At 37.9% G+C, this 22,890-nt stretch overlaps 1 protein-coding gene across 2 annotated transcripts in view; it reads left to right on the top strand.

Annotated features, from left to right (window-relative positions):
- ARHGAP42 (Rho GTPase activating protein 42) overlaps positions 1-22,890 on the top strand; it is a 292,609-nt gene that overhangs the window by 48,747 nt on the left and 220,972 nt on the right. The window lies entirely within an intron of this gene.

Below are 22,890 nucleotides of genomic sequence, written 5' to 3'. Positions count from 1 at the left end.
CAGATGAGGCAAGCCCTTTAACCTCTCTTAGGGTCTTTTCTCCATCTATGGAATGAAGATGATTGCTGTGGAGGCTTTTGTAGGGTTGATACGAGGCTATAATGAGATGGCACGGAGCCCAGCCAGGGCTTGTTACATGTTGTTGTTGTTGCTGTTATTACCGCTACTACTGTATGAGGTTCATGTATTATTTTAATTCTAACCCAAGCTTGTGTTTCTTTGTTTTTCTGTTGGTGTCCTGTCATTCAGTACATTTACAGTTACCCTACATGGTCTGGGCCACAAGGCTTAGATCTTGGCCCATCTTGGCCTTTCTCAACATTTACTCTCAGCACCAAATTCTACACAGGCCCAGTGACTGGCCCTAAGTAGATGCTTAATTATTTGTCAAATGAATAAACTCTATTATCTGTGAAAATTACAGCAAAAAAAATCAATCTTTATTCTTACTGATACTAAATGGAACTTAAAGTTCTAACAGTACTTACTGGCACACTTATTGGCACTGGGTGGATACTTAAAATGGCCCATATCCAAGCACTGTGGTGGACACTGGGGTCTGGATTCCTTACATTACATTTCAGTTGCTCACTCTTTGCTTACAATGAGGTCCTTTCTCCTTCTTCAGAAGATACTCCTATGGCCATTTCTTTCTCATCAGATTATAACCCCTTGATAAAGTGAAAAATCAAGAAATCTCTTCTATTGGTTTTCACATGATAGGTAGATATCAAAAGAAGACTGTGTTTTTTGAAACTGAAATGTTCTTGGGTATATTGATGGGGATTTAGGAGAATATTTGGTGTAAGAAATGATTAAGTAATTAGAGAAACTTAGTTGTAGAAATAATGTGGCAGCCTGTAACTTACAGGTGTCAAATATTAATTTAGCTATAATTATAATGCTTGAGGCAATTATTTACATATGTTTTCTCCATCTTGCCTATTAATAGTTGGGAGTGGGTGGGAAAGAGGCATTTTTTTTTTTTTAATATAGATTTGGCATTCAAATGTGGAAAGAGGTGAAATTTATTGAAATAAAAAGTAGAAGTTAGATGCTTATATTTCAGAGATGCAGTCTAAAAAAACAGAGAGAGATGCAGTCTATTTAAAAGCTCAGAGTACTGTGATTAGTGAGGTAAATGCTTAAATCTGAATCTAACAGCGAAGTGCCATCTTTGTTTTGGGTTTATGAGAGTACCCTTGTAAAGGATCTGACATTTGCTTGAAGACTTAAAACAAAGGTAACTCGATAATTCTAGCAGATTTTTTTTTTCTTCTCATTTTGTAGTTTAATCAGAACATTACCTTTTGGGATCTTACCTATTTTTATGTAAGGAGGTTATGATTTTTATCAGTGAGAATAATGTGTGTGAAACTCATAAACAATTTATTCCCCTATATAAAGTGATAAAGTATGTTATAGAATTACTGCTACTACTAATTACTAATCGCTAGAGATAGGTAAGGAGTAGAAATGTTATGTTACAAATAAAGTGAACATGTGGAAATCTGTTATTACATTTCAAGTTTGAATATTTTGTTTTCTTTTTCTTTAAGAAGTAGCTGGGGGTAACTCTGCCCATTACATTCCATGCCAAGATCAGTTCTCCATATTTTGCCTGACTGTTTAATAACCCTCAGGCGTAGAGGCAGTCAAGGGGCTGCTCTCATTGATAAGTTTTTTTTTTTTTTTAAGATTTTATTTTATTTATTTGACAGAGAGAGAGAGAGACAGCGAGAGAGGGAACACAAGCAGGCGGAGTGGGAGAGGGAGAAGCAGGCTCCCGGCCGAGCAGGGAGCCCGATGCGGGGCTCGATCCCAGGACCCTGGGATCATGACCTGAGCCGAAGGCAGACGCTTAACGACTGAGCCACCCAGGCGCCCCCATTGATAAGTTTATAGTTAAAAAGAAAGCATGTACTTCAGAACTTAAGCTGTTTGTTAAGCCCAGTCTTGTTTGAGATCTGTTTGAAAAGTGCTTATAATTTTCCAGAGTACCAGGATTAAGAAAGAAACACAGAATACTTAATGTATAGATTTGAGAATGGCTTTTTTTTTTTTCCTTCCTCTTAGGTTGAATTACCTTACAGACCTCTTTTAAAAAGGTAGCTTGTGACTGGTGTGAGGTGGTATGTTAAGAAAAAAAAAAAAAAAAAGAAGAAGAAGATAGCAGGAGGGGAAGAATGAAGGGGGGGAAATCGGAGGGGGAGACGAACCATGAGAGACGATGGACTCTGAAAAACAAACTGAAGGTTCTAGAGGGGCGGGGGTGGGGGGATGGGTTGGCCTGGTGATGGGTATTGAGGAGGGCACGTTCTGCATGGAGCACTGGGTGTTATGCATAAACAATGAATCATGGAACACTACATCAAAAACTAATGATGTAATGTATGGTGATTAACATAACAATAAAAAATTTAAAAAAGAATAAAGATTTGAAAAAAAACTAATGATGTAATGTATGGTGATTAACATAACATAATAAAAAAAAAGAATGGCAAAAAAAAAAAAGTAGCTTGTGGGGCGCCTGGGTGGCTCAATTGTTAAGCGTCTGCCTTCGGCTCAGGTCATGATCCCAGGATCCTGGGATCAAGCCCCACATCGGGCTCTCTGCTCAGCAGGAGGCCTGCTTCTCCCTCTCCCACTCCCCCTGCTTGTGTTCCCTCTCTTGCTGTCTCTCTGTCAAAAAAAAAAAAAAAAAGTTGCTTTTAAAAAAAAAAGAGAGAGAATGAGAGGCAAACCAGAAAATGACTTTTAACTATAGGGAACAAACTGAGGTTGCTGGAGGGAGGTGGGTGGTGGGCGGATTGAGGGGAGATCGGTTAAATGGGTGATGGATATTAAGGAGGGCACACTTGTGATGAGAACTGGGTGTGTTGTAAGTGATGAATCACTAGATTCTACATCTGAAACTAATGTTAAACTGTACGTTAGCTAATTGGAATATAAATAAAAACTGGAAAAAATATCAATAGATAAAAAAAGCAGCATATGGAGGAGCCAAATGCTTAACTCAGTGAAACTACAATAACTCAATAAAACTACATTGTGTGTATATATTTAAAAAAGGTAGCTTGTATTAGTTGTATAATTTGAGATTTGTTAACTGGTTATGTCTAGTCTGTGAATCTTAACAAAGTGATTGAAAAAATAAGGAACCTATTTGGTACCAATAATGCACTTGGATTTTATATCAAGTCCAGGGTAAATTCACCAAATTCTTGAACTATCTTGTTTTAATTGTTTTAACTCCAGATTTGAAAATTTGGAATCCTGAGAAATATTTTTTCTATGACTCTGAAAAATAACTTCAAGTTGCATTTTTTTTCCTGAGGATAAAGTAGATATGATTGCTTTCTTAATTGAGTTTCATTTGTGTGATTGACTATAATAAAAATATTCTAACTTAGTTCAGTTTATTAAAGGAGTATGGATTAAATATTTTGAAATATGCTAAGTCTTTTAAACTATTTCTAGAGTTTTTAAATAAAAGTTTTAAAAGTGTAAGCAATACATAATCTGTGTGTGTGTATGTCCTCCTGCCCCCCATCATCTCATAAGACCCTCTTTCCTTGTTCCATTTTGTAAACATGAGTTGCTTATGGCTTGTGTACTGAAAATGCTGCCAGGAAGTAGGGTGAGCAAAAGTTCTTTTCCCATGACCCTCACTCTAATGTTGTTCCAAGGGTTCCCTACTTGGAAATGCCTTGATAACCACATTCATTCCTGACACACCCCACCCCCAACACACACAAAACTACTGAGTGCCATCTGACCCCTAGTCCAGCTGCAGCTTTTTAAAACACTAGTGGAGAAGACTTTTACCTAGAGCAGTGAATATCTGAGATTTTTTTTTTTGTGATGTGTTGCATGTGAATAGAAAAAAACCATTTTTTAAAGATTGAATTACTTGGGGTTGTTCTGCAAGCTAAAAGTTGATTAGTGTGTGTTTTTTTCTCTAGTTTCAGGCTTACTAAAGTTAGTGCGTGTGTGTGTGTGTTCATCCTTTTTGTATAATTTCTGGAATTTTTCCTTCTGACAGTGAAATCTAAAATGTTAAAACACTCTTTAGATTCTATTGTCCTATAACTTTTATCATGCATATAAGTTTTTTAAAGACCAGGTTATGCTGGTCACCATCCCCTAATTCTTATTTGATACACTCAATTTCTTCCTTTGGAATAGAGGGTAGAGAAACGTATTTATTTATTAAATTCTAGGGCTCTGAATTTTTCTAATCTTCCCACCAACAGTGAACTAAGGAGTAGCATTCTTTTATGTTTAGAAAATGAGATTGCAAGGAAGAGGTTAAGTAATTTGCTCAAGGTCACACAAAGCTAGTCAATCACGGAACTAGGATTTAAACCTGTCTGACACCAAAGCACTCTTCTTTGCTATTTGATAATATTGTTCAAGCTGAGAACACTAGTTTTATGTTCGAGGGGCAAGAGAATGGGGAGTGGAGAGGAAAAATGCCTAGAAGGCAGAGTTTTTTCATATGGAATGGTTTTTGAAGGTGAAGAAGGCTGGGACCAGAAAGCAAGATAAAGGGTTGGCCAGGTAAGCTCCTGGTATCGGCTGTGGTCCCGTGTCAGACTGCTACTCTAGGTAGGATTCCATGACTGCTACAGTTTGAGGGGGTTGGTTTGGAGCTTGACTTACTGGATTATTTAAATATATATAAATATATATATGTGTATATATATATATATAAAATAAAGGGTGGGGTACTTGTGGTTATACTGTATTTTTCCTGTCCTAAGGAGACAAAAGCTGGCAGGGTTATGTATGAAGCATAGTTATTCCTGGAGCAAGGACATGAGTATTCATTCCAATCCCATGATGGGCTTGTGTGGAAAAGCAGACAGATTTATTTCAGAGACTACAAGGCCACTTTGCAGAGCACATGTTATGAGAGAGGGAAGAAGGAGCCTTGTTCTTATATACCGTTCTGTGATGCCTCTTCAAAACCTGTGACATGTGAAGGTCAAGTGTGTGGGATAAAGGGAACTCCATTTTTGCAGACTGTTCCCTGTTAGGGCATGTCCACCATGTAACTGACCTTTGTGTATCCCTTGACTTCTCTCTGCAGGCCCTAGCCTAGATTGGAGAACCCTGAGAGCCTTAGTTTCCTTGTCCTGTTTCAGTTACTAGGAATCTGAATTAGGGCACGCTAGTTAACTGCTTCAAGCCTAAATGAAAGTGTTAGAGGACCCATGTTACTGACATGCTGCCCAGAAAGCAGATTTCTCTGTGTGAAGACTTTTTACCCATGATGTTCCATTGTGAAAGTAGAAATTAATTTTGGTAAAGTAATTTAGTATGTGAAGTACTTATTTTGATCTGAAAATTGTTACTTTGTTCTTAACTAAGTTGAGAACAAGCATCATATTGCATTTGTCCTAGTGACTGCAGTGTGCAGTTCTGGCAGGCCCAGGCTTAGAGAGAAATCCGTAGGTGGTCTGCTTTAACCTGAGACTTCTAATATTTTACTTTTCTTTTCTCTTTAGAGGAAATCTTAGTGATCTCTTTAGGAAACAAAAAGCGAAGGGCAGCTGTTATGAACAAAACTTGTAGGTAGTTTTCTTTGCTTAAGCTAGCTGCTGCTCATGCTTGTACTAAATTACTGCCGGTGGGGGCGCCTGGGTGGCTCAGACGGTTAAGCGTCTGCCTTCAGCTCAGGTCATGATCCCAGGGTTCTGGGATTGAGCCCCACATTGGGCTCCCTGCTGAGCGGGGAGCCTGTTTCTCCCCCTCCCTCTGCCTGCCGCTCCCCCTGCTTGTACTCTCTCTAATAAAAAATTAAAAATCTTAAAAAAATAAAGTTACAGCTGGTGGACCTGGAGCTGTAACTCTTGGCTTCTGACTTTCTGTCCAGTTATACGTGATAATCCAAAGTCTGCATATTTTGAAGTTCCATGAGGCACAAATGTTTGTTATGTTAGGTGAGCATTTTAATTCTAAATTTTTGAGTTAATTCCCTTTAGAACTACTTATAACCGCATGATAAAAAGGGTGTAAGTGAAATCTCAACTGGTCAATTTGGGACACTTTGAAAAACTTTCTCACCAAATTGGTAAGATTCCTGGTGCATTAACCACACCAGGTTAAGTCTATATGTATAAATATAGGTCTTTGCTAGTCACTGTGAACAAGGGCACTAGTAGATTGTGGAGGAACATTGAAGAACTCTTCATCAGTTTGGAACTGAAACTAGAAATCAGACATGTTTAAGATCTTTAGTGTAAGGGGAAAGAAAGAACTAAATAAAAGATCTTTCATGAAACAAATGCTAATTTTGATTTTAATAAAGTGTACTCTGTTGAGGATGGCCTCATTTCATCTGAGAAACCAACTGGTACTTTAAGGAACTTTGAGTTCAGGCCATGTCTGTCTTTTTTTTTTTAACATACAGTGTTTTATTAGTTTCAGATGTACACTGCGGTGATACAACACTTCCGTACATCACCTGGTGCTCATCACAATAATGCACTCCTTTAATCCCCATCACCCATATCACCCAGTTTGTCCCCCTTTGGTAACCATTAGTTGTTCCCTATAATTAAGAATCTGTTGCTTGATTTGTCTTCCTCTTTCTGCTTGCTCATTTGTTTTGTTTCTTAAATTCCACATATGAGTGAAATCATATGGTATTTGTCTTTCTCTGACTGATTTCATTTATCATAATACTCTGTAGTTCCATCCATATCATTGCACATGGAGACCCTGTCTATCTTTATGTTGATTCTTGATTACTTCTTTTCTCCCTGGCTTAGTTCCAATTCCATACTTGTAGGAAATAAACTGTGAAAACATTAGGCTTAGATTACTTGATTCAGCTTAGCTCTAAAGAAGATTGCTTAACAGTAGAATGCAAAATTGGGAAACATTTCTTTTAGATATATTAAAAGATATTATCATTTCTGTTGGTGATATTTTAGTTTTAGCATATTACTTTCCATACATTCCGAGAACATTATTCCTAAAATGGGAGAGGAAACATATACCCAAATCTAAACACCTACACCTCTTTCCTTATATGACTAATCAGTTTATAATTCCATTCTGCTTGTCACAAAGCCAAAATTTCTTTCAAGTGTTTTTCATTTACTTTATTTCATAATATTCCATAACATACTTGTTTTCATATAAAAACATTAATAAAAAGTGCAGTGCTTAGCCTATGTTACTCCACTACAGGATATACATATCCTGTTTTAAGAAGGCTATTAAAGGATCTTACTATATCCTTTTAGTCTCATTCATCTGTTTATGCAAAACTAAGTGCATTTTATGTCTTATGTCCAGATCTCTTTGTTAAACAGTGAACAAAATAGGCAAAAGTGTGTACTTTCATTGAAATTATATTGTAATTGGAGGAGACAAATTAATGCCTACATTATGTCATAGGTCAGATAGTAGTAAATGCTCGTGAGGACAATAAATTCGGGAGATTACGTCTAAGAGTGTGTGTGTGTGTGTGTGTGCATATGCCCATTCCTCAGGGGTGGCTGTGCTTCTGAATAGTCGTCAGGAGAGGCCGTACTGGGAAGGTAACTTTTGAAGACCTGAAGGGAGGAAGGGAGTAGTGAGGCTATGTTTAGATAATTAGTGCACCAATTTCTTACATTTCATTTTCAGTAATGTCTCACTTTAGTGCTTTTTAACTAGTTGGTATACTATTATCACTCATCCTGCACTAACTTTGAATAATCTGGAGGTGATTCTAAATTTAGTGGTTTGATAAGTTGACAAACATTCCTCAGATCTGTTTGACTGTGGTTAAAGAAAGTTCCATTTTCAGTGTCTTTAATCTTGCCAAGTAGTCTGACATTCTAAATTCACTCTTGTTCTTACTTACCAAAGTGTCTGGATGATAGGAAGTAGGATCTTTGTAGACTGAGAGATGTAGAAATTGCATAGATAAGGAAGTTAATAATACCTTTTGATTGATTAAATGAGCCTTATACGGGAAAGTTTTGATAAAAGGAACTACTTTTTTAATTTTTTCATCTCTTGAATCATAACGTTATCAATAAAAAACTCTTTTATGTGTACTTAACTATTTTAGGATTTATTGCATTTGCAGCTGATGCAGGGTTAAAATTTACCCTTGCTTAAGCAAAGGATTTCTCCACAGATAGTGCAAATCCATAGCACAAGGATTTGTTTGCAGGAAAACCATCAAGGTATTTAGGAAAAATATCTTTTAAGCCCTTTAGAAATCCATTTACATGTAAGTGAAATGCTGATTATGTATCAGGTTTACTACTCAATAAAGCTAAAACCCCAAGGACTTCTACTTGGTCAATACTTTTTTTTTTTAAGATTTATTTATTTATTTATTTATTTGACAGAGAGACAGCGAGAGGGAACACAAGCAGGGGGAGTGGGAGAGGGAGAAGCAGCCTTCCCGCTGAGCAGGGAGCCCGATGCGGGGCTCGATCCCAGGACCTGGGATCATGACCTGAGCCGAAGGCAGACGCTTAACTGACTGAGCCACCCAGGTGCCCCCAGTCAATACTTATTACCTTGGTTTGAGGGGATGTGACTAAAGATATACAAAATTTAATTTCATTGTAATCTAATAATTTAGGTGGTAAGTTAGCCTGATGTTCATTGTAATTTTTGGTAATGTTGCTATTATAGCAGATACAAGTCAGTCACAGGCAGGATTTCTAGGGATTCTCAGAGTAGTCTGTATATACTCTTCACTATTCTGATGTAGTTTAAGTTATTACATCAATCAGCTGAAGACAGTGCTTACCCCTGCCAAAGACCTGTGGCAACTAGTACAAAAACTTCATTTATTCTAAAAGTTGCTGACCTTGAATCACAATGGTCTGGCTTCCTACACTGCACAGCACTGGAGCTAAATGCGAATCTTAAGTTATAGAGAATTTTCTGTATTTCAAAAATTGTGGTCAGGGAGCATGTGGAACAAACAAAAACAGCAATACATAACTTCATTCCTTAGTTGTATAATTTTTTTTTAATTTTTAATTTTTTTAATTTTTAAAAATTTTTTTTATTGTTATGTTAATCCCCATACATTACATCATTAGTTTTAGATGTAGTGTTCCATGATTCATTGTTTGTGCATAACACCCAGTGCTCCATGCAGAACATGCCCTCTTTAATACCCATCACCAGGCTAACCCACCCTCCCCCCCGCACCCCAGAACCCTCAGTTTGTTTTTCAGAGTCCATCATCTCTCATGGTTCGTCTACCCCTCCGATTTCCCCCCCTTCATTCTTCCCCTCCTGCTATCTTCTTTTTTTTTTTTTTTCTTAACATATATTGCATTATTTGTTTCATAGGTACAGATCTGAGATTCAACAGTCTTGCACAATTCACAGTGCTCACCATAGCACATACCCTCCCCAGGGTCTATCACCCAGTCACCCCATCCCTCCCACCCCACCCCCCACTCCAGCAACCCTCAGTTTGTTTCCTGAGATTAAGAATAAGAATTTTCATTCTGAAAATAGACTTACAGTGCCTGATTATCTTGTTTGTTATCTGGAGAGGCCTTGTTAACATATTGTGCACAAGCCCCCTGTTCCAGTATTTCTAGGAATGTCCAGTGGCTCACACACCTACCTGCTGGCAGCAGCCCCTCCAGCTCTTATATTAGACTTGGAGCCTCTGCCAGAAACAAGCCCAAGGGACTGGGTGGCATGAAGGCTTCAGGCCCTTCAAATAAAACCAAGGAATGAGAAGTTAAGCTAGAGAGAATGGATTTATTTCCCCTTCTCCTAGCAGTCAGGGACAACACAGATTGCATGTATCTAAAACAGACTTTTCATGGCGTTAGGTTTCTGTGGTATTTAGAGATAGGAGAAGGCAATGGAAGGAGTGCCCTGTGTGCTATTTTGTTAGGCTATTAGCTTCTCGAGGTTAGGGATAATGCTTTTCTTCACCTGACAGTTCAAATGCTCTGAAAGGTGCAGTTGTTCAATGTGACTGAACAAAGTATAAAATAATAAAATACGTGGTGTACAGTTTTTATATTTTAATGTCTTTAAAATTGGGTGGGGGGCTTACAATTTAGCCTTTTTTTTTTTGAAACAATTTAGCATCTTAGAATATATGAACTGTGCTATATAAAAAATCACCTTAAAATTTTGGTACATGGCTGAGGAAACGATATTCGTAAGTTTTGAAGCAAGAAGACAAAAATAGCAGGTCAAAGGAGCTGAAAACCACATATGTATTTAAGTTTTTGAACTGAATGGTGACCTAATCATGGACTGGCTGTGTGCTGCCTAATAAAAACCTGGCATTAAATCATGTGTGTCATTTGTATGAGAAGTCCCTTTTATTTGCAGCAATAAAATAATTAGAGACAATGTGCCTTCCAGAGTGTGGGAAGCTGTACAGCGAGACTTAGTTGCACAAGTTGACACAGTTGGAATTCCTCAGTTCTGGTTGCTAAATAAGTCTTAGCTGTTCAGAATCACAGCAGGCAGTTTCTGACGGTACAGATCTTGGCGTTGTATACATGTTGGTAACTCAAACAGCATGGCATTGATGTGAATGAGTTTTCTTTTGAAATAAAGGATTTGAGGTTCATCTTTATGCTTTCTGATGAATGCAATCAATCACGCCAAAAGAGAACAATACTTTAAATATGATGTGTATGTTCCTCAAAGCCACACAGGCATTTTTATAAATGACCATTCCATGTAAATGCACAGTACACCAGCAGTTAAAATAGTTACGTAATGGAGAGATATGGTATGGGAATGAAGGATTTTTTTTTTTTAAGTGAGAAAAATAAAAAAAGGAAAATTGTAAATGATCCTGTTTTGAAAAAAATTGTTTTACTGAGTTAAGCCTCGTATGGTAGAATTGTAAGTGTAAGAGGAATATTTATTTAAGGTGGTGTAGAAAGAAGGTTTGACCTGGACACAGCAGATTAAGATTCCATCCCTAACTCTATTGCTCGGATAAGTCACTTAACCTTAGGCCTTAGTTTCGTCATCTGTGAAATGGTGGTAATTACTTAGTCTGTTTCCCCAGTAGGGTTCTAGTGAGATAAGGGGGTGTAATTATGATTTGAAAAATCTCATCGTATGTATTGAAGGTGGTGAATGGCTGTAGTAAATAAATTTATTAAGAGCGGAATACTTGGAATTTAGAACAAAACAGTAATAAAACAGTGTATCCCATCAAAATTGTCTCTTGTGATACCTTAAAGATGGAGTAAGTGGGGGATTGGCTATAAAGGTGTACGATGGAATCTACAATGTTAAAGTGTAGCTTTCTTGAAATAGTCTGAAAAAAATTGCTTTAGTGTTTCAAAATGGGGTAGGACAGCAGAAAAATGGTCTGTAAACATGTAGGATAACAAGTCTATTGAAAGCAACTTACAAAACTTTGTGTGCATGGAGAATAATGATCTTTGTGCCTTTAATTCTGGGGCAGCCCAAACTCCACCCTGTTTTACAGAGTTGTTCTTTTCTGTTTCATACTTCCACATCTTGTATAAGATAGAGGCTTATGTATTTGCCTTTCAATTACTATTCATAATCAAATATTTCCAATCTTTAAGAGGATGTTAGTCATGTAGCTATATGAAAAAATTCTTTTCCCATAACCATATTGTTCATGTATAGCCATGTTATTACATGATATTGTACACTTTTGTTTGGCCAAAGAACATCAATAAAAATACAGTAGTGAAAAGCCCAAATATGTTGTCACAAACATAGCCAGCCCTTTAAGCTATGCACACATTCTTAACTTGGTCATTCGATTTCAGTTGTGCTTAGAAAATTTTTGGAGGTTCATATACATTAGCTTATTTCTTCGCTTGGTTAAACAGATTTCATTATTCAGTCCAGGAATGTTTTTCTTAAGGAATGCTGGAATGTGCAGAAATCTATTAACCATTGAGACAGTACTTTGAAGTTTTAATAATCTGTCACTGAGGGAATATGAGTGTTTTTATAACTTTTATTAATGTATATGGTGCTAAGCAGCTGATGGGAAACATGCACTTAAGTAAATGGTAAATTTACCTTTTGGGATAGAAACAGTTTGACTATAATGATGTTTGTTACCACTTTAGTATTTCCTTGGTCGGCAGGTACTTTAGCTACATTAAATTTGCTGCCAACATATAATAGGGAGTTATCTTAAATCCTGAGAGGCGAGCTTAATGTAGATTTATAGTAATCAAAAGCCAACTATAACATATTATTCTAGTCAGTGGTTTCCTCCGGAAAAATTATCTATCACAATTATAACTACTATTATCAAGCTCATACTGTGTGCTGTGCTGAGCCCTTTACATGCATGATTTCATTTGGTTATTATAGCAATGAAGTGGGTATATTATTATCCTATTTAACAGATAGGTAAATTGAAACTTGAAGAGTTTAAGTAACCATTCCACAAGCAAAACTGAGAGTTTTAACTAGTAGGCTTCCTGACATCAAAATCCTTGCTCTTAATTTTTTAATGGGACTTCTTTGTATTAGACGATGATATAGGAACTAAAAATCCGCACTTTCTCTCTAATGATTTAAGTTTGTGGAACTCTTAATTTTTTTTGACTGAATGTTCTCCTCATCAAGCTTGATTAGACTACCAGAATCATTATTTTTAGAGTTGGATTTCTTCTAAGGCAATGGTGAAATTTTAGGTTAGCACCTAAAAATATCTGGGCTGCTTTTGTCAGCTTCCACTGCTTTGCTTTTTGTCCAGCTTTCCAAAATATCTTAAATGAAAGAAACTTCTAGCTATTCTCTGTGGCTCCTCAGATTTCATGTGCTTGATTTGATGTCCAGATCATTAGGTGTGTTGTTTTGCTGGGGCTCTGGTTTTTCTCCATTCCTCTTAGCACCTTTTATAGCTAGAGGCAAGTCTGTGAGTAAATCATTTCTTATCTGGAATTGATTTTTGCCAGTCCTGGAAAAGCCTTAGTTTACCTTTCCTAAATACTCTGAATTCCTGCATTCTATTGGTTTATTGTCAGCTTCCTTTGCTGGATGCAGTGAAGACTGGAGAGGTTCTCTGCCCTCCACAGGCTTACTGTTTGGTGTGGGTTATGGGGCTTAGACACAAATATGTATAATAATAGAATGCAAAATTGTAGGGTATGTCAATAGACATCCAAAAAGGAGGTATATTATAGTAATGTAGTACTTCTCAAAATTTTCTGTTAGAGGAGGGGAAAGTATACCCTCAGTTTGAGGACATGGCCCCAACTGGCTGCTTTGATGGAAGTAACAAGGTATAAGTTAAGTCCTTTGATTCTTGCTTTACTCACAATATGTGCTTTTTAAAAAATGTGAAACAGGATAAAACTATTTAACATCCGTTTTCCCAGTTTTATAATGAACGTTACAGCACCAGGAAGCTTTGTGACTCCTAACGTACTGCTGTGTGTGATAAGGTATGTTAGTATTTGGTATGTGTAAGCCAGCAGGTGTGTTGCTCTGGTTGGATTATTTAGGGGTGGCTTTTAGATTAGTCTAGAGAGGCAGGTTTTAAAGGTGCTTCAGAAGGACTGGAAGAAGCTACGTGCTGCATTCTCAAGTATAGCAAACTGCTCTTTGGAGGTCTGAGGAAGCTTCACAGTGGAGCTGTGAGTACTTCTTTATTTGAAGACATCTGAAGGTCCTGACAGAAAGCAAAGGGATGTTTCTCCAGCATAGGGAGTAACTTCATCCATGTTGAGAGAGTTCAAGTTTAGAGTGGTTTGTTTGGCAGGCATATTGAGGATGCAAAGTTTGAGAAAAAAGCCTGAAAAACCTAGAAGAAAGATGATATGCTTGAATTGCGTAGTAGGTAACAATTTAGTGTGGTGCTTTAAGAAGGAAATTTTACCTAGTCTAATCATGATTTAACCACAGATGTGTTTGGTATATGATACCAAGAAGGGGCTGATTGAAAAAGCAAGTTTTAAGAGTTAGTAATAGGCTGCTATGTGACGTGTAAGGTAAAGTAACACCAGATACTCTTCCCAGTCATTATCTTGGATAGATACATACTTCAGGTAGTCAAAAGAAAAGTGGGCTGGAGGTAAGGGTAGAGCAATAAAACACTTCACATTGCTGAGTCTGCTGATAAGACTGTAAGTTGTAGATGCCTGGCAAGTAGTATGAAATGAGTGATTGGACTAGGGAGAGGTCATGGGTGGGAAAGCAGACCAGGAAGCCCACAAAAACATGCCAGCCCATCATGTGTTGCTGGGAAGCTTAGGAAAGCAACAAGGTTCTCCATGTTGGGTAATTCCATGTTTTTTAACTTAAATAATAATAATAAAAAAAAAAAGGCAAGAGGGATATTTTATTCAATTTTGCTTGGAAGTCCAGCATTCAGACTTAAAATCACCATGGAGGAGTTGCCTGCATATAAATACACAGCACTTTTTAAAAAGAAAACAAGTATTGAGGTAAAACAACGTGACTAAAGACAAGCCCTCCTGAAGGAAAGAGTGTGAGGAAGAGAAAACTCGAAGGCAGAAAAGGAGTGCTTACTGAGGAAGGGAGAGAATCCTGAGAAACTGCAGTGTGCCATTGTTTCCTTACCCTTCCTTTTTCAAGCTTTATTCCCCAGGGTAGAAAGATGGGTGGTTTATTTCATCCTTTGAACTTTTCTATTTTTAACTTCACTTCAAGCAGCAGTGAAGTCTTTGTGGGTTTTCGTTTTTAATTTTTATGGAATTTGTAGCTTTATTGAAACTGTGGATAAAATCTGCCCAACTGTTGGTTCCTGTTTGTTTTTAGGTTGGAATCTTCTGGAACTACTTGCCAGACACATATCATTTATGGGATTACAAACTGTTTGGTCTTAGAGGCCAGCACTATTTATTTTCACTGAAACTGTCCTGAAGATAGTAATTTAATTTGCAGACTAAATATGTTGTGCTTACAATGAAAATATTTCATATTCTGCATTTGCCATCTTAATAAATAGTGGTTTAATAGTTAACATTTGTTGAGAACCAGTATTTCAAGTTTGTTCTGTTCTGTACCAGACACTGTGCTAAGCCAGTTTCACGTAATATTCATGACAGTCTTGCAAGGGTTTACTATCTTTCTTTTGTACATGTGGAACCTAAGATTCAGAGAGGCTAAGTGCTTGCTCTAAGACATATTGCAGTAGATGGAGGTCCCTGGATTGGCGACCAGGTTTTTTAGACTCTTGTGCACACTTAATTCATGATGTGAAAGAATGATTGATTCTAATGAAGGACTTCTTCCCAGATCTGAGTACGTTCATCACATAAGACTTCAGTTTATCACTGAAAACAGATGCTTTGACTTACACTGCCTGCCACAAGGGTGCATGTATCCAAAACAGGATGCAGAAATAATACCCTGAATACACATCTGTTATAGAAATGAATGAGGACATCTAAAGCTAGGCCAACTTTACAGTGCCAAACAATGTTGTTCCATCCTCAAACACGGCAAGTTAATTTAGCGGCCTAGAGTAGTCTGTTCTTTTTGCGTTTCCAGAGGGATGAAGAACAGCATCAGTACCCCATTGCCCCTTGGTGATTTTTGTCTCCAGTGATCTCCTGTGAACATGGCTGTTGCTACGTGGCAGCATTTCTCAAGGCTCACAAGGAAAGATCTTTGATCCCATTACTGCAAGTCACTCAATTTCACTTTAGCTCAACATAACACATATTGAGCAATTACTCTTACTAAGCTTTGTCCTGGGCCTTCTTTATGAAGACTTTTCTTTAATTGTTAGTATTAGACAACCAGTATTTTCTACCCATTTATATAAACTGGAAAATAACAAAGTGGGCATTTAAAAACTTTTTCAAATAAGAGCCATAGAAATGATTTTTATTGACAAGGTCTCATTGTGTTTTTATAATACTCTCCCACACCTAGTGTTTTTTTCCTCTGACTTTTCTCCATCTAGCAGTCTGACATTTGTAGTGCTCTGAGAAACACTAGAAACATAACTGCAGGTGTTAAAAACCCAGGCTTATTTGATAATTCTTTGAACACATTCTCCTGTGTAATGTTCAGTATGATTTTTAGTAAATTAAGGCTTCCAGTTATACTCATGTGTGTTCCCAGTACCATAAGCTTTTCAGTAATTGATCTATAGTGGATTCTTTTCTTTTCTTTTAAGGGGGAGGGGAGGCGGGAGGTGCAGAGGGAGAGGGAAAAGGAGAGAGAATCTTGCATGCTTCACGCCCAGTGTGGAGCCCGACACGGGACTCAGTCCCCCAACCCTGAAGTCATGACCTGAGCCGAAATCAAGAGTCTGACGCTTAAGGAACTGAGCCACCCAGGCGCCCCTACGGTGGATTCTTATATTAACGCATTGGTGTACACTTCTGTCTTTCTGGTCCCTCTGGTCTCTTTTGTGTCTGCTTTCTATTGGGCACTAAGGGCAAAATGAGATGAAGAATATATACCTACCTTCAAGAAGCTTAACACCTAGACTGTTACTCACTTATCTTGTAGCATTAGAAAGTATAAGAATGATGTGAATTTCCTTTGTCTTCTAGCATGGTGTTTAATAATGACCATCTGATGTATGTTCGCTGCTAGCTTATTCCATGCTAATAAGCATAACCAGGTCTAACATATAGTTTAATACATGGAGTCTTACTATCTTGGAATTTATATAGCAGGTGAGGGATTAGTGAGATGTTGTTAAAGGGCACACCTTCCCTGATTTTAATGCTTGTTAGTCACTGGGAATTAGCTTTGGGATGCAGCAGAAAGAACCTCAAATTTGGGGAGCAGGAGACCTGTCCAGATTGGTGTCCAGCTCTTAAACTTTGGGCAAATTAAATTATTACTTAAATTTTCAGAGCATCAGCTCTCATAGCTTTGTGTGAGAATTAGGAAAAAATATGTAAGAACTTTGAAATAGTAAAACATCAACACTATTGCTATCATTATTGTGAATGTATATCAAAACTTTCTGTAAATAGTAAAACATTTTATTATTTATTACTGTTTTGGAAAATGGACAACCCATGTTTTACCAGTGGTTGAAAAAGCCACATTAGGGGATTGCAAGAGTGGGAAGAATGGAAGATGAAAGGCATCTGGAAAGTTTGAGTATTGACTCACCTAACAGAAATTTATGTTTTCAAAAGTTGAGCTCTTGTGTGTAAGAAATGGTGCTGGATACTTGGATAGTATTCACAGATGGTAAAACTTCCTACCTTAATTACATTATTGAAAATAGGGTGGATAGACTAGGTTTATGGATAACAGGGTAAAAGGTAAAATAGAGAAAGCACAGCAAGTGTGTCACAACATATAGTGGAAAGTGTAAGAGAAGAGATAATGCCAAATTGGAAGGGATCAGGAAGGGCTTTTGGGGGGAAATGGGGGCTTGAGAGATATATTGAAAGAGACTATGGAGAAGAGTATATCTCTAGAAGGTGGAATAACAATATAAACATAGGTACAAGAGACTGGATGTTTGTTTCTAGTAATAACTAGTACCCCAGCTTGGTGTGAATCTTGATGGGTGAGGTTGGATATGTAGGTAGAAGATGCCTTTTGGAGGATTCTGTGTGTTTTGTTAACTTGGCCACGCTTGGTGTGTTGTCACTTCTTTTAAGTCTCCGTTTTCATTGATTATTCTGAGAAGCCTTCCCCCCATGCACTCAAGCAGAAGGGATTGTGCCTTCTTATTTGCTATCTTTATGTGCAGAGCAGGGTTGGCAATGTGGTTGAGTGGGGATTCTGGAGCCAAGCTCTCTGGGTTGAAAATCTGGCTCTGTTATTTACTAGCTTGTACAAACTTGGGGAAGCCACCTAACCTGCCTGTGCCTTGGTTTCTTCGTCTGTAAAATGAGTGATGATATATGCTTTGTGTGACTGTTGTGAGAATTAATGGTTTAATTTACATTAAGTGCTTGGAAAAGTATCAGGCACATAGTAAGTACTACCTGCAGTGATGGTGTTATTGACCTCTGTAAGAGACTTTATCAATTGACCTATGATAGGATTTATTTACATGCCTGATGCTCCTATGGACTGTGCCCTTTTGGAGGAAAGGATATAACTTGTTTTTACAGTTGTTTTCCCATTGCTTTGTACTATCTGCCTTCTGCATGGTAGTGTAAAGATAATTCTACAACACATACGTCTGGGATATATTGTTCCTGTGAGTCTTAAATCTAATCTCAGAGCAACTGGGTTGCAGGAAGAACTGCCTTGTACCGGTGGACTCTGACATAAATATAGCTCACTTCTGAGCTAACATTGTAAAAATAATCCCATTAACACTTCTAAAGTAAAAGGTAGCTCTTAATGTATAAGAAGAGTTATAATTATTTACTAAGTGTGTTTTATATCTCTAATGAAATGAAGTTTTAGTGTTTCATTAGCATCATCTAATCATGGGCACTACAGGTTACCTCTTTGATATAGAAACATTGCTGACTAATTAAAGCCCAGTGTAATTTCTTTCAACTTAATGTGAATGTACGTGAAGACATCCTTGCTTAACTTGTAGGTTAGGCAAATGGAAAAGACGTGGTACGGGCAGTACTTTTGGCATCTTTATGTGTACAACCTTGCCTGCTGGTAAATGTTATTCCTCTACCTTCACCTTAGAATGTGGCCAGGTGGCTCTGACTGGGATCTTTTTCTTGTTTGTTCTCAAGTTCTAGTAGTTGGGTAGAAATAGGGAGAAAGAGACACCCTTGCCTAAACTAGAACTCTCTGCTTGTCATATTTTATATGCTTGATCTTTCTTTTTGTACTTAAGAGAAAATGCAGATTCTTATCATTACACATTTTGACACTTTAAAATTCAACAGAATTTTTTTTTTTTTTTTAAAGATTTTATTTATTTATTTGGCAGAGAGAGACACAGTGAGAGAGGGAACACAAGCAGGGGGAGTGGGAGAGGGAGAAGCGGCCTCCCGCTGAGCAGGGAGCCCGATGCGGGGCTCGATCCCAGGACCCTGGGATCATGACCTGAGCCGAAGGCAGACACTTAACGACTGAGCCACCCAGGCGCCCCAAAATTCAACAGAATTTTTAAAATCAGGTTTTATAGTCAGATGTGAATCAATTTTATTTAAAAGGTTTTAGAACGAGTACTTCTATATTGTGCATCTGGCCACTGTTCAGAAACTTTAGACAATTAGGGAATAGTGTTTTTCATGTGGTTTCAAGTCAGTTAAAGGTGTTGTGCTTTCTAGTTCAGAGGTAGAGCCAAGAGAGTGAGCTGGATTCCTCATTTTGAAGATTGATCAATATTCTTGGCAGAAAATATCCTAAGTTCTTTACCTTGATAATATTTCTGACCTGATTATTACTTTGGTTTTTAGAAAATGAGAACAAATAAAAGGAAAGTCAAGAACCCAGACACTTGAAGTTGAAAATAAGTCATATTTCGAACTTCTCATTATTTTTGGAATTATCATCTGAATTACTTGAGAACCAAGTTTTTAAAATGTAATTCTGCCTTGTTATGCTTCTGAAAGGACTATGGAGAGAGCGTGCATTCTTCATTCCAGGGTTGAAATAGACACCTATCTCTTACACAGAAATACTGAATAATCAGGTTGTCTTTGTCATGGCCTGATTGCAGTGCACCAAGAGAGAATTTGAAACTACTATCAACAGCAGATGGTTCTCTTGGGCATTTTCCAAGGTTATCTAAGGTCTAACAGCTGCCACCTTCGTTCCTGAATTTTTTTTTTTTTTTTCTTTTTTTCTTTTCTAAGATGTTTAACATGGAAATAGCCAACACCTTTTGAGTGCTTAATTGTGTGCCAGAGACTGTTCTAAGTTCTTCATCTATATTTAACTCACTTTCTCTTCACAGTAATCCTGAGAGACAGGTTCTGTTCCACTCAACAAATGAAGATGCTGAGATACAGAGAAGTTAAGGAACTTGCCCACAGTTATGTCACTGATTGGTAGAGGCAGGAAGTTAGCCCTGCTTCTCTGCCACTAGAACTCACATTCTCAGTCACTTGGCTGTATTGACAAGAATAGCTTATAAAGTGGGCTTTAGGTTCTTGTTTGGGAACAGGAATTCTTATAGTGCACCCACTGTGATGTCTGCATAATGACAAAGCAGCTTACCTTTCTTAGTCAAGGAGCAAGGCCATGGGAAGCAATGAGCATTTTAGGAAGAAATGTTCGATTGGGGGATACTGTGTTAGAGTTCCCTAGGACAAAGCTTCCAGATAGCTCATTGTGTTTGTTTGAGGGGAAACTCTGAGGAACTAGTGATGAGGAGGGGAGAGAAGGAAGAATGTCTCTTATAAAATTCTTAAACATCCTGATTCATCCATATACACTATCCCCCATCTCAACTCTGCTGTAGGAATTGCATCTGTGATTTCAAATCCATTTTACCATAAGCGTTTATATTGTACATAGAAAAATAAGGGGACATTAAATGGAATGTGATTCCCGTCTCAGGGAGAGTACCCACATACAGCTTGACTTAAAATTATCCCAGGAGTCTACTTTCTTTCTTTGTCTTCTCATAACATTTGATGTAGGTGTTATGATTTCTCTACCCATAGCCAGATTTCTCTACCTGTGCACTGTGCACTGTCAGATACATGCATACTTTTGCATAGTGTCCTTCTGTCTGGAAGGCCAGTCAACTTTCCCACCTTTATAAGTTGGACTTGAATGATAATAACTGATGCCATTTATTGAGTTGCCTAGTATGTACCAGGCACATACTTCGTTTAGTCTTTAGAACAACCCCTTGAGATCAGTATTAATTCTCTGTTGTATAGATAAGAAAAATAGTTTTTGGGGAGGATGAATGATTGTCCAAGGCTCAAAGGTAATTGGTGAAGTCTAGCTCTAATGAAGCCTTTGTTTTCTCATTGACGAATAATTCATTAAGAAGGCTTTCTTTATCTTTCTTTCTGAAAGCCCAGTGGAGAGCCATTCTTAAGGTGATAGAACTTTCTAACACTCTTAAATTCAAAGTAATTCTCAAGAAGAATATGCAGCTGGCCCAAAGTTTTAGCCCTCTTGTGGGAAGAGGTGTAATCTACGAGTAGCATCATATTTCCAGAGAATTTTTTTTTTTTAATTTCTCTTGTGTGTATATTTTGATTTTTTTTTAAAAAAGCCTCTCTGAAGCTTAAGGCCTGTCAGCTTCAGAATTGTCTTTGTTCAGGGTGTTGTTGAGTTTTTTGGATCACAATGGCACAAAAGAGTGTTTGAAGACCTATTCATTCATGAGTACTTAACTTTGATAGGTGCTTGGGGTTTCATGAATGGTGGGTTACCACAGTAAGTCCTGGGGTCATGTCTAGGCATGGGGCCAAACTGTTCTCTTAAAGAAAAAACTATTCTGACACCAGTTAAAATGTTAAGGAGGACTTTATTCAAAACTGCTAGGGGTGCCTTGGTGGCTCAGTTGATTAAAAGCAACTGCCTTCGGCTCAGGTCATGATCCCAGGGTCCTGGGATTGAGCCCCACATCAGGCTCCTAGCTCAGCGGGGAGCCTGCTTCTCCCTCTCCTTCTACCTGCTACTCTGCCTTCTTGTGCTCTCTGTCTCTGTCAAATAAATAAAAAAATCTAAAACAAAAAAAGACTGCTAAAAGTGTCAAGATGATCTATCACAATAGGGGAGAGAGATCATACTCAACCCTGAATGCAACAAGAACAAGTGGGGATTTATAGCCAAGGAGCTATATGGGTTAGGGGGATGTTTGATTGGAATGGAAAATTATTAGTAGGAGACATCAAAGGAAGGAGGATTCTTGTTGAAGGTAGGCCAAGGACAAAGGTAGGGGATGAAGATTTTGATCCCGTATCCAAAGTGGGGAATTCTCTATCAACTGACTTGGCAAGATTCTTGATAAAACTGGACTATGTAGGGCCAGTGAGGACTGGGAGCCAAGGTAGAAGCCTAGTCAAGGTAAGGGCCCAGAGGAGTCCTGCTAAACATTGTTAAGGAGAGAGTCTTCTCTTGGGTTCTATTGCTTGAATTAAACGTAAAAGTTCAGGTATTGGACTTGAACTCATGGGAGATACCACTAAATGAAGTTATAGAGTGAATTCCAGAAAAATATGTTTTGCTACTGGCACAGACTTATGTGGAAAGTTTGGTATGGATGATCAGAGTGGTTACGAGAGGTGGGGTCTTTAAAGCCTCTGATGCTGCACTATCAGACTGATTTATAATTTTACTTAAAAAACGTAAACAGAGTTTTTTTAAGTGCCAGGCTTGGTTCTAAACCCTTTGCAAATATTAATTTACTCAGTCCTAAAACAACTGTGTGAGGTGGTTATGCAATTGTTATTCGCTCTTTACAGATGAGGAAAAAAAGGCCCAGAGGAGTTAAATAATTTGCCCAAGGTCACATAGCAAGTACTTGGGGGGACTTGGATTTCCACCCAGGCAGCCTGGCTCCACATTGCATTCTTAATCACTCTGTTAGGCTGCATCCCAGGGATTTACTTCTCATTATTCTGGGCTTTTCTTTATTCTCTCCAGGAATAAAGAATTCTTCTGGATTTAGTCACACTCTGGACTTTGTTCAGACTGAAGCCAGGATTGAAGAATATATTTAGCTTGAGGTCCCCTATAAATCATGAGGTTATTCGTAAACAGCCTTTTAGGTGGCCTTAGGAGATCAAAACACATTCCTTACCTGCTCTGTAGTCTGTACATTGGGGATCCTTTCTAATCAAAGATTGGCTGCTTTCCCCTCCCTTTCTCCCCACTCTATCAGCAACCTTAGTGACTTTCTTTCTTTCTTTCTTTTCTTTCTTTCTTTTCTTTTCTTTCTTTCTTTCTCTTTCTTTTTTTCTTTCTTTTCTTTCCTTTCTTTCTTTCTTTCTTTCTTTCTTTCTTTCTTTCTTTCTTTCTTTCTTTCTTTCTTTCTTTCTTTCTTCCTTCCTTCCTTCCTTCCTTCCTTCCTTCCTTCCTTCCTTCCTT

This window comes from Phoca vitulina, unplaced genomic scaffold, assembly GCF_004348235.1.
Source record: "Phoca vitulina isolate PV1807 unplaced genomic scaffold, GSC_HSeal_1.0 scaffold34, whole genome shotgun sequence".
Lineage (NCBI taxonomy): Eukaryota > Metazoa > Chordata > Mammalia > Carnivora > Phocidae > Phoca > Phoca vitulina.
Note: the sequence above shows the minus strand (reverse complement) of the source record. Positions and strands in the feature narration are given on the sequence as shown.